A 9,477-nucleotide genomic window follows, 5' to 3' on the forward strand; every position below is an offset into this window, starting at 1 on the left:
GAGATGTTTAGAAAGATTCAAAATACTTTCATTTTGATTGAAATAAGATACAAATGACAGTAAAAGTTTTACAACAGTGTTATCAGTTCTTCATCTTAAACCATCTTAGAGGACCAAATGTCAGTGAGTAGTTAACAGTGAATAATTCAAGTCCACAAATTACTTTCTATTAGTGCTCTTAAAGATATATTTACAGTCTGCAATTTCCTTTTTTCCCCTACTTATTTTGCTAATATTTCTTCTTACATCATAGTTGCTGTAGCAGTTACTGCAGAATAGTTGAGCTGACCTCTTCTATTTCCACTGTGTCAGAGATTATGCACAGTTCATGCAAATGTCCACATAGGAATAAAACCAATTCTTTCCTCTTAACACTTGTGCCTAGCTCAAAAGTTCGTTCTTCTAATCTATTTGTGCTACTAAAACTTTCACGAAGCAAAGCCATTCACAGAGAAGAAAAATAGATGAAAAACATCCATTTAAGCCTTTGAGCAGGTAAGAGCAGGTTTGGGTCTGGTTTTTTAAATTTATGTTTAGTAGTATACATTCAACTCTTTAATGTTGATTGGAATTTCTGGTAGAAAGCTTTAATTCATTTTTTCTCCAGTTTTCAAACATCATGAAGCAAATTAATCCCAACTATAACTCCAGGGAATTTGAGGGTATTATGGCAGAGATTACTTTGGCACAGCATTTCTTGTTTAAAATGCTTACCTGCTCACATACACTTTTTAAACATGAAGAGTGATGGCTGCTGAATTTCATTATCCACATTCAAATGATGTGAAATATAGGAAATGCCATGGCTTGGAGCAGGTTATTAGGATTTCCAGATAAATGCAGCTGTTGCTACTCCACTTTGCTGGAAACAGAAGTGTTCTGGACCTCCACAAAGGTTGCTAAAGAAAAGAAAACTGAAGAGACATCTTTCTTGGATGATGTCAATCATGACCACCATGTCAATCAGCTTAGAAAAAGGAAGATAATTTCTCTTTAAAAGAAAAATCAAAATAACAACAAACACTTCTTTTTTACTTATTCAAAAGCCCAAAAATAATAAATTACATGAAAGAAACTGAAACAAAGTCCTCAGGAACAAACTCCACAAACTCATATCCACTGCCTCGTCATATTCAGCCTGTCTTTCATGCTGATAAAAATTCCCTTCAGCCCCGGGCATTGGTAGCAAAACTGCAGCAATGAGGATCAGGCAATCTTGCCTGCCAGTCAGCAGCATCAGCAATTTGCTGGTTGCAGAAAAACCAAAAATAAAAGGGGAGTATTTCATGAAGCAACAAATGTGAGGCAGCCTCATTTCTACCAGGCTGCCTTGGTATAGCTACAGGCTACCAGGTATCAGATATGAAGAGCATTTATACATGTTCAGTGCTTTTGCACAAGTGCAAGCAGGGATAAAAAAGCAGGCAAAAAGGTCAGGGGAAAAAGCTCTGTATTCTTCAGTTTACCATTACTGACTGAAATAACTTCCTATCAGAATCATTAGCAACCTCTGCTGGATGGACACAGCAGAGGAAAATGTGGATCAGAGGGTGGCTTTTCCAGGCATGGATGAGTTATTTAATTGAAACAGTGCCTTTGTCTTTTATGAAATAATTTTTTCCTCCACATTTTTCTGAAACACTCAGTCATTCAAAAATTTGAAAGCATTTATGTTCATTCTTTTTGCTGCATTTTGGGGAATGGTATAATGTCCCCCAGTGCCTCAACTCCAGCTCTTGGGTAAGGTGTAAGTCATTACTTACTATGGTTTTTCTTCTTTGGTCTGGAATCACAGAGTAGCCATTGGTATCATTAATGCTTTAGAGTTGTCATGTTTTCAATTTTTCAAATTGGGCAGTAAAAGCCTATGCTTCCACATTTACTAAAGACTATTGGTAACACAAGCTTGTAGGAGTAGACTCACTTTCAGGGCTGTAATGTCATAAATGAGTTCAGCATCCTCACCCAGGGACATCCAAACCAGGAGCTCACCAGGCACCAAGGACATCTTGACTCTGCTTTTTCTTGTCATCCATGGACAGGCTTTTGAAAGAGGACTTTTCACAATGTAGAACCAACTTACAAGTGCTTCCCACCTGCACTCTCAATCCAACAAAACCTGGGTCTTTTTTCAACTAAGCTTCAAGGCAGCCTGAGTAAAGAGGTCAACTTTCCCATGCACTGGCTGCTCAGCAGCTAATGCTGAGGCAGCACAAGCTGATTTATATTCTGTAGGGTCACCTCCAGTGTTAAGCTAAAGTGTCAGGCAGGTACCCATGGGGCAAATCTCTGCAGCTCTTGGAGCACTGTTAAGAGGAGAGTTCTTCTCTTAGGAGGAGAGTTCCCTCCCTCATTAGAATTTGTTTTGTATTATGGATTTCTTTCTTCCTCACAGAATTGGAAGGACTAATTAGAAAGAGTTATCACTGCTGACATTCAAAGCATTATTAGAATGGCAGCCCACTGGAAAAAAAAAAATTCACTCTGTTGTAGGAGATCCTGATACTTCAGGTGCTGTTAGACTCCAACGGTGTTGCTTTTAAAGTTTTTCTCAGCTTCAGGTCCAGCAACATGTTTTCATGGCAAACCAGTGAAACTAGAGTACAACTGATGAACTGATGCCCTCTGAACCTCTGGGTAGGTTGCCTTTTGGGTTTGTTTTGGGTTGTTTGTTTTGCTTGGGTTTTCTTTCGTTTTTTTTTTTTTTTTTTTTTGGCAGGAGGGAGGGTGAGGAGGAGGGTGAAGCTGTTTAAATTACTAGAAAAGGCCCCAGCAAGCTTCTGTGTTTCAGAACCCAAGCCTTCATGAGGCATGAGCCTTCATGAGCCTTCAGGATAATGTACAGCGTCTCTCTGCTGCTGCATTAATGTCTGCAAAGGTTTTTCATTTGCTTTGGTTATATGGATTCTCTAAGGTGCTACCTCTGGTTTTGAATTTCAGAATTGCAGAACTTCAGCTTAGTTATAGGCAGAATTTCAGCCTGTTTATAGGCATAAATAAATCCATTCATCTGGTGCGGAGAGGAGACAAGGGGAGAAGAGTTGGACTCATTGATCCTTGTGGGTCCCTTCCAACTCAGGATAGTTCCCTTCTATGAACCTGCAGGCCAGCCAAACCTGAAGCACATGGAGGATGCTTGTGTGTGCCTGGCCTTAAGCAGGTCTAAAAGTGCCACTGCCAAAGGCAGCTCCACTCCAGCTCCTCTGTGTGCACGTATGCATTCACATCAGGGCAAGCCAGAGACTGTGCTGTGCAGCTGATGTCATTTCAATTCAGTGAAATTATAGCCCCATCACAAGCACTACTGCAAGAAGGAATCACATGCAAGCCACAGGAGTCTTCTGTGGCTACATGCTTTTAAGTTGGTATAAGCAGGTCATGCTGCTGCTACATACACCCACAATCTAGTAGAGACTCTCAGTCATTTAGGAAGATGTGTGGCATTTTCATTCTGTCTTCAGACTTTGATAGAGCCAAAATAGTCTAGCTTCACACCTTTTAAACCATATTCTTTTGGGGGTGGGAGGATATGTGCTGCTGAGGGGAAGAAGCTCTTTCATATGTATGTATTTAATCCTCAGCAGCTGATGGTCCATGCAGCTTGCTAACCAGCTTCACACATGTAACTTCAGTGCTTAGCACTGAAGATAGACTCACAAGTTTGAGGAAGGGGGCAAGAAACCCCAACCCTAAATCACATTTAGAGATTCCAGGCAGATTCCAGGATCAAAATGGAAACAGGAAGAGAGATTCTAGAAGTTTAGGAGAGAAAACAATTCCTCTGTGTGTTGCTGAAAAAGGTTTGTAATGTCTACAGAAGCTTTCACTGCAGTGTAATCCTTCCTTCCAAAGCCCCAAACAGTTTTCAGTAATCTTCTCTGTTCATGATTGCCTTTATATTGTCATTGACATTGTGTTGCATTAACTCAGTCTCTAATATTAGATGCAATTATGATATGTGACATTGAAATAGCACTTAAAGTAAGATTCCTCTTGAAGGAGTCACCTTAGATCTATGTCTTTGTGAGGCTGTTTATTGCTTTTGTGATTGTGCTATCAAGTATTCTTTGTATACAAGTACCAAGGTGCTAACAGCAAGATCCCAAACAGATAAAAGGAGCCAAACATTTGAGTAACTTGAATTATGATGTCTGCAGTCAGACTTGTACTCTAGAAACACCTCCCCAGCTGTTTCTTCACCACAGTTTTGGGAAGTACTGCAATTACACTTTTTTCTTGATTTCACCTCTGGCTCCTCAGGACTATGTAGTGCCTCTGCATAGTGCTAGAATTAAGTCTATTAGTGCTAATAGCCCCTATGACCAGACATCAAGAAAGTAGGAAATTAGATTACCCATGGATGCTGTTGGAGCCAAGGTGACTCTTGATCCCCCACTGGACATACTGGCACACTGTCACATCTAGTGAAAATTAAGAGTTGAAAACATTTTGTGGATTTACCTCAGTAATCTCTAATTTTTTTTAACCCCAGACTTAGAAAACTGGACCACAATCTGATCTTTTTATCTCAAACTCATATTTCAAAATTTCTGTGTCACATTGTGTCATGGGTCACACTGATTTGTGTGTCTTGTAAGAATGCCTGCAACAGCAGCTCATCAGTGGCAATACGTAAGTGTAACTCACTCACAATTAATTCCACTAGGAGTAAGATCCAGCAACTTCACAGTTAAAATCATGACAGCCATAGAGTTAACAGTAAAAAGCAAATTTAGAAGGAGAAGAAAAAAATCAACAAAAATAAGATGTGACAAGTGCTTATTTACGTAGTCATTTTTCAGGAGCTGAGCTGCACTTCAATACATAAAAGCATTGTACCTTTAGTAAAACCTTCCTCCTGAATAGCTAATAAGTTATATTTAAGTGCTTTCTCCAATGAACTGACTTACTTTAGTTACTGTGAAATCATTTTTATTATCCCTCTGCCCAAAAAAGTTGGAGGTAGCTAAAGTAATTTTGGTGCACCTCCTGCAAGATCATGAATTATTGAAGACAGGAGCTAGAGTGGTTGCATGAAGAAAAAGACAGATAGTGAGGGCACTTTCACAGTTATTGAGAAGATGGCTTGAAGGGAAGGCAGGAGCTCTGGAAATACCTGCAGGATTGTATCTTAATGATGGCAATGATGGAAAAGACCAAAGCCAACTCACCTAACATTGAAATATTTAATTGTGTGATAACAATGTAGGGAGATGCCAACTGAGAACATAAGGAAGTTGCAGACATTGCTTTGTGGTGCAGCTCCTGGATCCCAGCTTGCTCTGGGATTGCCAGGTATTTAGGTCCCTGCTGAAAGGGTATCCACATGCTGTTGAGAGTGATGGGGACTGGTGGTTAAATAACACATCAGGATCAGAAGAAACATAACAAATCAGAGCTTGCAAAGGACTTTTTTGTCTCAAATGGGAATCACACTGCTTCTCCCCCAGCTGCGAGTAAAATAAACCTAACTGGGAAAAACTGGGAATCTGGCAGTCCTCTACTTAATTCAAGAAACCTGACCTGCTGTCAGTAACTCAGCACTCAGATCTTTAAGCCTGTCTTAGGTGATCAGTTTGTCCCCTGCAGCGGTTCCTTCCACAGAAATTCCCACTGATGCCAGTGTGGGAAGTACGAAACAATTACGGGCTGGCCCACTGGTGAACACAGTAACCATGTGTGGATGATTTTGGGAGGTATTTCTGTCTGTTCACAGCCCTGGTAGTTTTACAAGACAGAACATCTTTGTTCCTGGCCCAGTAGAGACTAGAAAGCTTTCCACCACCCAGTATTAAGAACAAAGGACTGACAGAACCAGCATCACCAAGACTGGACTCAGAGCCCCCTGAAGTGTTGGCTCCAGGACACCAACAGAGTGGTATTAAAATACATAGATTTTGTTTTGTGAAGCTCTCAATACTATTTTAAATATGATTCTAAGTTCAGCTATACTTCAGAATTTATAAAAAGCGAGCAAACAAAAGCCATGCATAGAACTACTGCAGGATATTTCCCTGAGCGTGGCTCCTCTGTTATCTGACATCTGTCCTTCCCACTGGATCTCATTGCATAGGACAATTCAGGTAGGGAGGGACTTCAGGAAGTCCTTGGTCTTACCTGCTGCTCAAAGCAAGGCCACATGCAGGGTCACAACCGTGGATCTTGAAATACTCCCAAGGAAGGATAATGCACAACCTCTCTGGGCAATCTGTGGCACTGCCGGATTGCGGGGTAAAACACTACTATGCCCAACTTCTCTTTTCAACTTCAAGCCCTTTTTTCTCAACCTCCCACCATGCATGACTGTGGAGAGCCTGGTCCCATGTTCTTTATGACTTTATGATGCTGAGGGCTGTTCTGAGGTCCCCCAGCAGCACTTTTCTTCTTCAGGGTGAACAAGGCCTACACCCTCAGCCCCTCCTCACAGGGCAAGTGCTCCAGCCCCCAAACACTGGGGTGGCCTTTGCTGGACCTGCTGTGGTTGGCCAATGTCCATCCTATTCAGAGGTCTCCAGATTGGATGCCATAGCATGGTGTGGTTGGCTGAGAAGAGCTGGTGACCGAGCTCCTGTTCACACAGCTGGGAGGCTGCTGTCCCTCTCTGCTGCCAGGATATGCCACCAGCTCTTGTTCTTGCTGTGCTCTAGGCCCCTTGCAGCAGAATTGCTCCCCAGTCCCTAGAACTTCAAGGGGCACTTCCAGGCACCTGGCTCTGCACCCACCCTCTGGAATTTCATGAAGGGTTCCAGTCACCCTGTTCCCGCAGCCTCTCCAGGTCCCCCTGAATGTCAGCTCTTCCCTCCAGTGTAAAGACTCGTTCACATAATTTGGCATCATTGGTAAACTTGATGAGACAGAGCTGAGTCTCCTTCCCCAGGTCACAGAGAAGTCTGTTGAACAGGAAACAACCCAGGACAAACCAGCCTTTCCACAGAGTAAGCCCCTTAACCACTTCCATCTCCCAGTCATACCAACAACTTATCTATTGAGTTCTTCACTAGAATTTTGTTTATGCTTCTTTCATTATATTACAGAATTACAGAATGGTTTAGGTTGAAAGGGTCATCAAAGATCCTTTAGTCCAACCCCCCTGCCATGGTCTAAGTCTGGTTCCCACCAGACCAGGTTGCTCATGACCCAGTCTAGCCTGGTCTTGAGCAATTCCAGGGATGGGGCATCCACAACCACTCTCAACAACCTGTACCAGTGCCTCACTTACCCCCATAGTGAAGAATTTCTTCCTAACATTGTATTACTCAAATTGCATTCACTGGAATATTTAGGACCTCAACTGTTCCAACTACAAACTGTTCACTCATCTGCCAGATGTAAGGAATGCTCAAGTTGCTCAGAACAAATCCAACAGTCAGGAGGAATCACTGTATTCAGAACCATGCTTTATGTAATATTTACAGAATACAGTAATTTTGGAGAAATTTGCCACTATTTTAAATTACAGTTTATGAGCTGCAGTATTTGCTGTATCAAAAAAAAATCCAGCTAATGAACCTCTCCTTGTATAAGCTAGTATATAAATAAGGAAATTGCAATAGCACATGCTTTAATGTCATATGAAGCTGTAGAGCAATTACTCTGTGTTCCATAACTACCTCTTGAAAAATCTTAAGAATGGTAATCTGATTATGGTACCATTGTCAAAATTATATTTCTCATTCTAAGTATAGTTTTGTGATTCCCTAATAATAAAGGAAGTGGATGTATTGCTAACTAGGCTGACAATTCAAGTATTCATGAGTATCCATGGTTCATTGACCATTAATAATCAGTAAGACATCAAATGATGATTTAGAATTCTCTTTCCTATTCAATGCCCCCAGAGTAAAATACAAAAGCATATTTTAAATGTAGCTTAAATTTTAATCATTTTCAAGCAGAAAACATTATTTGGGCAACATGCCAAAAAGCTGTAATTTTTTTTTTTTGCCTCATTTAAAAAAAGTTGGGTACAAGGATCTTAGGCAAATACAGTACAATGACAGAAGAACACTATTTTTTTAAAAGACTCATAACTACACTGCATGTATGTATGTATACGAAAGCAACACTGAGAATAAACTCAATAAAATGCAAAAATTGGAGATATCTGGGTGGAGTATGTTGATTTTTTTTAAATTGGCTTCCTATTTATGCACATAATTAAATTAAGACCTCTAATTTATTTTGGCATTATTTTTGCTACCTTGATCTGATTTGGAGAATTTAGTAAACAAAAAAAAAAAGAGTCAAGAAAAGTATCCTTTTTTAAAAGCTGCCCCAGTGCAGACGGAAAATTCCACACAGGATCCAGAAAAGCTCTGTGTATGTATATAAACATGTGCGCGCTTATACATACATATACATACAACTTGTTGTTTGCTGAAATGATAAAGTTCAAAAGTCCCAGGATCGCGCTGGTGGTGATCCAAATTCATTAATATGGCTTTGCAATCTACACACAAAAACCTGCTGTTCATGACCCACAGAAAACATTTGTTTTGTCATAATTCAATTAAAAATTCAGGTAAGTTTAGCTGGCCATTTAGTGCCAGTCTACCGTGCTGCTTGCCAAAGTCAGACTAGACTCTTCTAAGAGCATACAGATGCTCTTAGAAGAGTCAGAATTAAAAGAAAAACTCTAAAGGCCAACCTGTGTGAAATGAGTCTCCTAAGAAGTCAGTAATACCTCAGCTGGTGAATTTCCTTAAGTTGTTCAGGCATCGTTTCACAGTTTGAAGCTGACCTGAGCTCAGTACTCAGGCCCAGGAATCTCACAGGCTTTATGAGCTTTACATTTTGCAGCAAGGCACAGCTGCAGCAGGAAGCAGAGCAAGTGCTGTCACCTCCTCAGCCCAGCTTCACCACCAGTCTCACCTGAGTAGCAGGTCAGATATTGTGATTTTCACAGCCAGGCTGATGAGGCACCCTACAAACACAGATAGCAGATCAGGCTTTTTAGGGAACTGAAGACACCAGACACCCAATCTGTTGGTTTAAGGCTGAGGAAAGTGTTGAACTGAGCAAAGACCTTGCAAGAAGAAAGTAATTTTACACCTATAAAGAAGCAAAGCACACAGGACAGTAAATTTTTACCTTTAAAACTACCTAGAAAATCAGGCAAAGGTTTTGTGAACTGTGTCTAAATTTTATCCCAGTCCCATCCTAAGGCAGGAAAAGTTTTGCAAGTGGCACTCATGCAAAGGCAGATAATCAGATTTCACTGGGTGGTTTTGTAGACCTATCCCTAACTCTCCTGTATGAAGGGTAAAGAATGAAATATTAGGTAAAACTTCCACAGGCTAAGAGCAAAAACCAGGCAGATGAGCAAGTATTGCTTCATTAAATAAACTGGGAATCACCCACAGCAATGCCATATAAATGCACTCAGTCCTGCCTGACTTCTGAAGCTGCAGAGGATATCTGGGACTGGTTATCATCCAAGTAGAAAAACACCTGGGAATTCCCAAGCAAAGAAGTTAC

This window comes from Zonotrichia albicollis, chromosome 2 (genome assembly GCF_047830755.1).
Source record: "Zonotrichia albicollis isolate bZonAlb1 chromosome 2, bZonAlb1.hap1, whole genome shotgun sequence".
Lineage (NCBI taxonomy): Eukaryota > Metazoa > Chordata > Aves > Passeriformes > Passerellidae > Zonotrichia > Zonotrichia albicollis.